Consider the following 7772-nt stretch of genomic DNA (forward strand, 5'->3'; position numbering starts at 1 on the left):
GAACACTAGTCTAGGCCTTTAGAAGCCTATGGAAAGTGACATCTCCTTAGAGTGGTCCTGAAGGTCCTCCCTCAAGGGAAAATTAGTTCCCTCTCCTCAAATGTTTCATAGGCCTTTGACCAGACTACTGCTTCACATTTATTCCACACTCTCTTATATAACACTTTTAGCTCATCAACTAGCATTAATTAAGCTTACCATGTGCCAGACACTATAACACTAATCCACCCTCTCCCTCTCACATGTTCTAAGCTCCTTTATGTCTGGAGCTAAGTCATTCCTGTTTTTACACCCCCAGTACCTTGTTAGAAGTGGAGGGTTGACAATTTGGGGGAGGAAGAGGAATGAAAATGGAAACATTTGAGTCTCTAATTTAGGAACTCAGTTAATGAAAATGATAAGGAATTCAGTAAGAGAAAACATACAAGATCAGGTTCTAAGTTTAATTTAAAAAATTATCCAGACACTACACATTGGTAATTATAAATGTAACAAAATATAATATAACCCAAATCACCCTTGGATTGGGAGCCAGGTTCCACTACTGAATATTGCAACCTTAGAAAAGTTGCCTAATCATTCTATGTGTCCTCTCCCCTTGATCATCTTTAGTCACTTGCCTAAAAGTATGTACCAGAAGGGTTAAAGAAACAAGCAAATTAGGTTTAGTACCATATGAGAGTATAAAATTCAGGTACTTTAAAAACTCCTTTAACTCATTAGGGTACTAAATAAAGTTGAGAGTTCTAAATCCAAAAGAACAGCCTAATTTAGTTAATTAATAGTTGAATGGGGATTAAGTACAGGGTAGAGAGATCAGCCTTTGTTTTATTGTTTAAAATCACTTGTTTTGTAGTGTACGCACATGCTTTTTATTGGCATCATGTGTTACATCTCCTCCATCAGTCTGAATGGATTTAATTTAGTGGGCCATCCATATATGATTCACTTTTAAAATTCAATTAAAGTAATATTTATCGACTGCTTACTGTGTCCATAGGACTTTGTCCTTAGGACTATGCTGGGTGCTTTGGAAATTCCAAAGAAGTATTAGCTATGACCTCTGCCTTTGAGGGGATTACAATTTAGTCAGCAAGGCAAACCATATACACATGAAAAGTTACAAAACAGCACAAGGCAATATGTGATTAATTATCTAATGAGTGGTACAGACAATAAGTGCTCTAGAATTTCACTGAAGGGGGAGGTTGCTGGTCATAGAATCATGCATGTGAAGTTTGCATAAAGGCTTTTAGAGAAGTTAGAAAACTTTCAAAAAGGAATTCTTTGGAAGCACGCTGCCCTGGAAAGCTGGATGGAAAACATATATTCTGAGATACAACTTAATACTTATTCCCCTAGGTCTTCACAAGTGTCCTGTGAAGTTGAGTACTAGTCTTTCCATTTTACATACAGGGAAATGGAGCTTCAGGAAGATGATGTGATTGTCTTAAGGTCACACTATTCAGTGGTAAAGCCTGAACACAAACCCATCTCTCATGAATATCAAATCAGTGTACTTTTTATGATAAATATGTTATATTCATCACCACCAATATGCATCTGGATACAGTTTTTAAAACTATATTTTGAATCTGAGCTTATGACATTTTCTATTCATTAACTTTTTTGATATTTTCTTCAACTGAGTAATTATGCAAATTATACAAAATGAATTGTTCTACTTCACAAATAATAATTGAGCATTCTATGTTCTATGTTCCAGCCAAACCTGTCTACTTGCTGTTCCCCAAGTCCTGTCTCCTATCTCCCCTCTCCTTGCATTGGCACAGGCCTGGAAAGGCACTCCCTCCACAACTCTGCCTATTGGAATCTCTTCCTTCCTATGATATTCATCTTATGTGTTTGGAAGCCTGATTTCCCTCTTGAATTTTTTTTTCCACTCTCTTTTTCTCTTCAAATTATCACGGGTCTATATACCTATTGGATTCTCCAGTAAACTTTAAACTCCATGAAGGTAAGGAATTAGTTTTCACTGTTATATAGAATTAAATGGATTCAATTGGAGGACCTGCTAGGTGTCTGGCACAGTGTTCCAACGTGCCCAACATTGTGGAACACATGAAAGTTATGAGCTGATATAATATGACCTGATTCCCTACCTTCAATATGCTCTTGCTTAGTTCAGATGAGATATACACATAAAATGAAATACATTACAAGAGGGAATATAATCAAGGGAGAGAATGAGCTACCACTAAAACACAGACCATAAGTGTTATGTTTAAATAACACTTTTTTCAAAGATAATAAATAAAATGTCTCTAGACTTCAAAGACAAATTGTATATTTTCATTACCACTTAACAATATTTTGAAAGTGCCCTCTGTCCATACATAATTGTTTTTAAGTAAATATTTAAAGCAAATTTCTAACAAACTGAGAAGGAAGTTGGGTACTCAGAGAGTTCATTTACAGTCTACCAAGCAAAGCCAACTTTAACTGAGGGCTGAAATCCAAATTTAGGCACTGTCAGGAAGAAGAGGAGAGGTATCTACTGTTTTGGGGGCTGAATACATATTCCCAGAGTTAGAATTCTCCTGAATTAAATTCTTAGGACTCTGAGTAGGAAGTGTCTTACTTTATTTCTATTAAACAAACTTTGGTTTCTGCCAAGATGATCACATAGATTGAGTGGTGCTGGAATGGATTAGATTCTCATCCATTCTAAACTTGCTAGAATCCCTTGCGGCAAGAGTCTGTCACTGGTTTTAAATTTGAAGATCTATATTGAATTGCCTCATTGGTATCTCCGTAATCACTGATAATTCTGATGATAGGACAGAACACAGACATAGAAATAAGCATGCAAAGCAAATCAAATGAAAATGACTATACAGGAATTTGCAAGTCCATTGGTGTTATGGAAACAGATGGGTCTATGAATTTTTCATATTTCAATCAGATGATATTTTGGGGTGGTATAAACATACTTGAAATGTCTCTAATAGAAGCTCCCATGTTACTGTTCTTAGTACTAGTTGTCTTTATTGGGAGAGAAAAGCACTACAATCAAATAAGATTTTATATTTATACTGGGCTTTATCTTTAAGTGTTATCTTTACTCCAAGTCTTTTCATTAGCTATCTTTCATGCCTGGAATGCTCTTCCTCCTTGACTCTACCTCTTGCCTTCTTTCAAGATTCAATTCAAGCCGTACTTGCTAAAAGAAGCCTTTTCCAGTCCCCCTACCCACTGGTGCTTTCCATCTGACATTACTCTTTCCCCCCTTACTCTATCTATAGTTCATATATCTGAAGCTGTTTGCCCATTGCCTCTCTCATTACAATATGAACTCCTTGAAGGGACTATGCTTGTCTTTCTCTGTATCCCACACTTAACCTAGTGCTTAGTAAGACCTTAATAAACGAGTTGTTGACTCGACATCATTTTCACATTTCAGCACATACTAGGCATTTAATAAATGTTTGCTGAAGTCAACTAGAACATCATTTTTTTGATAATAATTGGAACAATTACTAATACAATGCACAAAGGTTGGCAAAGCATACATTAACTCATTTGAACCTCACAACTACTTGTGAAGTATGTATTTCAGGGACTACGATCCCCATTTCATAGATGAAGAAACAGAGTCTCAGAGAAGTTAAATGACTTGTCCATGGTCACATAGATACTGTCAAAAACTCATTGTTTTCTGATTTCAAGTCTGAAACTCCATCTACTGTACCAAGGTCTCTAATGATAATGTATGTAAAATGCTTTGTAGGCTTTAGAGTACTACACGCATATTAATTCTTCTTGTTACTGTTGTTTTACAGATAACATCAATGCACATTTGTTAAATATTTAATATGACCTTGGCACAGTGGATACGAAGAAAAAAATAAATAGTCCCTATCTTCAAGGAGGACATATGCCAGAGGCTCAGAAGGGTAACTTGCTCAAGGTAACACAGTAGGTCTAGAAAAAAACCCCAAAACTAACATTGTAAATCCCCATTACATACTCTCTACTATATCATACACGTTAGGAAGGAAGATGGATTGAAGAAGCCTTCACTTGAAAAAAATAATGAAACTACTGAAAATATTGAAATTCTGAATCTGAAGGCAACCGTGGATAAGAGATCTAAATTAGGGGAGTCTTCATTAAAAGAAGTAGATTCCACCTTCCAGTCACTATGTAATAAGTGGGAATGGGAATGATGGGGGCCATACTCTAACATCAAAAACTTTAGAAACCATTGGATAAATGCCTTTGTCTCACACTGACATCAGTGCATGTAATCTTTATTTCCTCTTCCCCATCATTCTTCACTTAGAAAATGGAAATAGGAAGGAACGATTTTTTTTTTTGGCCCAAATACCTTTCAGTGTGTCCATGTGATACATGTTCCATCTTGTCTTGTCTATTTCACAGCAAAGGGAAGGAGTCAAGATTTCTAGTTAGTATGTGGTCATTTGAAATGATGAGAACTCAAGAGTACATGACTATTTTATGAATAATTCTTTGTAATTCTTGATGAACTATTTCTAAAAACCAAAACTAACAGCAATAAGGGAAAGGCATCAATAAGAGCATCATAAGATGTCCTCTAGGACACTAAATAAATGTAAAGAGGTAAGGGAACCTGGAACTAAAGAGTATAAAACCAATGTTTCCTTCCTACTAGTTTGGTCTTCAGCTGTTTGTTTTTGCAAGGATCCCAAGTTTCCATTATAACATTTGCCTTGTGAAAAAATATGGGAAGGTTTTTGTTTCCATGGTGACATTACTCTTTTCATGCATATTTATCATTAAAAGAAGTCGGAAACCCATTCTATCAGAGAATGCTACTTTTAGCACTTCATAATTGAAGTCAAAGCTGATTTATTTTTTATGTCAGAGTGTTTTAAATAGATCCCTCTATCATTGAAAACTGAGGTAGTATTACAGTCGTTTTTCTCATAAGTAGTTTATTTCATATCTGACTTTTAAAAAATATTCTTGCCTTTTAAAACTGGAGACGACTTTGCTTCCTTTTTTCCCCTTCAAGTCAACACCATGGGGATTCCTGGCTAAGAATTCAAATTGTTGCAGAACACATACCCCATCAGGCCTCCAACCTTCAATTTCATTAATGTAGTGCTCAGAAGGCAAAAAATATCCACTTTTAGCTTCTGCCCCTAATCAGAGAGCATTGAAGAGTTGGGGTCATTCATAAATGAACATTATTAGAAGCAAAACTCTTTGCTTTTTCCTAGTTTATATAATTTTGAAATTATCCAGAAGCCTGAAAGAGACTCTCTTTTTCTACTATGTCAAGGTACCTCTTCTTAGAAGTAGAACTGATAACTGGGGATTTGCTAACATGTATCACATGAAAAAGAGGGTAACACTACCTAAAACAATTTCTCCATTCTTGAAATCACATATGGTAGCCTCTAATTAACTCAGCTCTGATTCTGAGGTCTAAGCATCCTGTCGAACTTATTGTCTAACACCTTTTGCATCTCCAGAATCACCAAGGGGAAGAAATAGGAGGAAAAATGCTAAACTGTGACAATACAGTCATTAGAGAAATACAGGTGAATATCTGAAAAGACATGTTTAAGAATATACAAGAAGAGAGTGATCACTCTTGCATTAAAGGCTGCAGCCTCTACCCGCTGTATTTGAACTTTAAAAGCCCACAACGACATCCAAACAACCCAGAACATATGTCTCAAACCACAAAGCAAAAATGTGGAATTAGACTGAAGATCAAGGTGTCTACTCAGTGAAACTGAAGACTCATGAAGTCATTCTATTTTGTCTTGTATCAACGTAAGATGCTCACACTGAGTGACTTTGTTTCATCTGGGACCAACATATGGGCATGTTTCAATGTCTGATAAGCTGGAATAACTAGAATGAAGTTCCTTAGATGGGTCTTTGGGAATTGGACTGATCCAATGGAATACTAGTCCAGTTCACCTCTCCTCTAGCCATGACTATTTAAATTTTCATTGTTTTCTTCCAATGAATTTGCAGCACTTCAAGGCACATAGACCAAGACAGTGAAAGTTAGTCCTTAGTTTCAATTTTTCAAAATAGACTATTTTAACTCTTCCAAAGCACAGAGGATCTCTTCTTGATGGGATGCAGCAGTTTACCTGAATGAAAGCAAATGTTTTGACCTGAGTCTCTGTAATGACTTAGATTTTGTGTGTGTGTGTGTGGGGGGGTGGTATCAGGTATCAGGAGTCATTTCAATGTTAGCTGAGATTGCTGAAGAAATGTTAGGTGAGAAATTTAAGGGGGAAAATATGGTAGAGAACAATAGATGCAGTCATTTTAGAACTTTGTGCTTTTTTAAAAAAATCACTTGTTGCACACTTTTTATATCTTGAATATAAACCAAGCAATTTGGAACCTGAGGTGAGACAGAGAGACAGACAGAAAGACAAAAGATAGAAAGACAGAGACAGAGGGGAGCAGGGACAGAAGGAGGGAAGGAAAAGGAAGGAAGAGAAGAAGAAGGCATGTAGGGAGATTCTTTGACATGAACTTTGAAATACTCACTGTTTAAACTATAAACTCACTGTTTATAACTGTGAGCTCATTCCTTTTCATTGTTTTCCTATATGTTAATATAAATACTTTACTTTCCCAAAGTTAATGCAACACAGGAGACATAATCCCTTCTGCAATGATTCTTTTCAGCCTAGGACTCGCCCAGGCTCTGTATCTATTTATCTGTCACTTTCAAACAGAGGTGATCTTTCCTATATGCACTAATAATATTTACATTTTAAAATGGAACCCAGACTCATTGTTGAGGTAAAAGAGCACAAGGTCAAAGAAACAGAGATTACAACTTTTTTTTTACCTTAGCCGACTGTTATGTAGTAAAAATGGTACACATTTTGATCTATAATTTTCATGGCCTGATTTAGAACAAGACAGTCTAACAGAAGAAGTTTTTTTTGAAAGAACTACTTTTAGCAATAGTCTCTAAATAATTCAGCTGATTATCAATGGCTAAAGACAATAATTATTGTATAATAATGTATAGTGTACCTATGTCATAAAAAGTTAATCTTTGTGGGAGGGATGCCAGGGCAAAAGCAATCTAAAATTGATCCAAATAATGAAAGGCTATCTTCCAAATATCTAGTGACAGAAAGGCACCTGTAGACCATAATGAATGGTGCAGTCTTCTAGGGCTGAAGTCACTATTGGCAGTAAAATATTAAAAGAATCTTTTAAGGGTGCTGTGTTGCTGAGCAAAAATATTTATGGTAGAATGAACACAGAACCAAAAGAAGACTGAAGGCAAAAGGAGGAGAGCTAAAGAATGCTTTCACAGTCCTCACTTCTCTGGAATAATCTCTCCAGAGAATGAGAGGGTTTTATGAAAGAAAGCTCCCATGAGCTTGTACAGGTCTTGTGGACATTTCACATTAGAATAAGGTACTTTGATATAATGGCTGATGCATTGTGCTTTCTACTGTATATAGTCCGATCTTTTTCAGAGATGATGAAGAGCTCCTTCAGTGACTAAAAGAAAGTTTCCTAGAGTACCCTTCAAGTGGCAGGCCTCTACACTCTGGGAGCTGAGCATTTTAAAGTCTTTTCCTTTTCTTGTTTGTATGAGTGATAACATTAAATTCTGTTGTTTGTTTGTTGAAAACCAGCTAATTTACTGAGTGATATGAATGGAAGGGAGGCCAAAGTTATGGAGATCACTGGAGTGAATCACAAGAAATGATCATAAGCATTTTCTTCAAGTTCTGAAGGGTTGCAGTGAGGATCAAACGAGATAA

General features: G+C 36.1%; 1 long non-coding RNA gene across 1 annotated transcript; it reads left to right on the plus strand.

The window, feature by feature from the left end:
- The first annotated feature begins 1745 nt into the window (after positions 1–1745).
- On the plus strand, positions 1746–6825 carry LOC140531268 (uncharacterized). Its single transcript, XR_011976311.1, has 3 exons — positions 1746–1978; positions 3804–3931; positions 5484–6825. It is a non-coding gene; the product is annotated as an uncharacterized lncRNA (long non-coding RNA).
- Positions 6826–7772: the final 947 nt, after the last annotated feature.

The sequence above is a fragment of the Notamacropus eugenii genome, chromosome 3, assembly GCF_028372415.1.
Source record: "Notamacropus eugenii isolate mMacEug1 chromosome 3, mMacEug1.pri_v2, whole genome shotgun sequence".
Lineage (NCBI taxonomy): Eukaryota > Metazoa > Chordata > Mammalia > Diprotodontia > Macropodidae > Notamacropus > Notamacropus eugenii.